We start from the raw sequence: 1166 nt of genomic DNA, 5'->3' as shown, positions 1-1166 counted from the left end.
CGAACTCAGAGTTCCAACAAAACCTGCTTCTTGAAACGGGCCCCTGCTACGTGAGACCTAAGCTTACTAAGCACACACCTCATCACTTCTGATTGGACAAAGCAATCACTTCATCCAATAAGCATCCAGAACCGAAAGATTGACATAAACATGTTAGGTAGAGAAACAATATACAGGTGCCATGAGATTGCAATGAAAACAAACTTGATAAAGAAACAAGAATCCACAGAAAATAAAAGAAACAGTTTAAATACTGTTAACAAATGTTTTCCCTTTTTAAAACAAACTTATTTATTAATCTTGCAACTTTACATTTAAATGAACAATAACTTATTTAACCATTAGCGAATATTTTTAATAATATTGCCTGTTTTTAATAAATCACCTTTCAAAATGAGGGGTTACTTAGTCTGAAAGTTGACTTTTAGACGAGGCTACATATCATTCCCCCATTTGACGCATGGATCAGCCCATGCGTCATTTTAGAAAGACATGGTTAAACATCACAGCAAAACCAGCCAACAAGTGTGTGCAGCTTCATCCTGCAAACAGAGGTGCACGTCCAGAGAGGAAGTCAGCAGGAAACTGCTGAGGAACTGTGAAAAAGAGAACAAAAACACAGGAGAACATGTATGCCATAAAGCTGCTGCTTCTGCTGCAGTGTCACCACGAGCGTTTCCTGTAGAGACGGGATCAGAAGCATTAGGATTACGTTGAGACATGATTTTCATCCTAAAACATCTCCCCAAGTTCTGTTTTGTCAGAAGAGGAACAAAACCAAAGAAGTCAATTCAACCAAGTTTAGTAGAAGATGAGGACCTGAAGAGCATTTTCTCTGCAGCCATCCCTAATGGCCTGCGGGGGGGGGGTTCGGGGGTCAGCAGCACATAGCCTTCACCCTAACCACCTAATTACAGTCTGAGGTTCACTTCCCCCACCTCAGCTGCTCTTATCTGTAAGACATCAGGTCTGTGAACAATAGGATCCGTAAACCCACTTAATGGTTAACCAGGCTTTGAAAAGGCAGAGTAACAAAAAAAAATCAATTAAGAGCAATTAAATCAAAACATCAATTAGCAGTTAACAGTGGATTCTCACACAGCCACCTGTGAGGAGAGTAAAAACACATTCAAAAGTTCACATTCAATCGTATGATGGAAAATAAA

This window comes from Oryzias melastigma, unplaced genomic scaffold (genome assembly GCF_002922805.2).
Source record: "Oryzias melastigma strain HK-1 unplaced genomic scaffold, ASM292280v2 sc00619, whole genome shotgun sequence".
NCBI lineage: Eukaryota > Metazoa > Chordata > Actinopteri > Beloniformes > Adrianichthyidae > Oryzias > Oryzias melastigma.
This window is presented reverse-complemented; position numbering follows the sequence as displayed.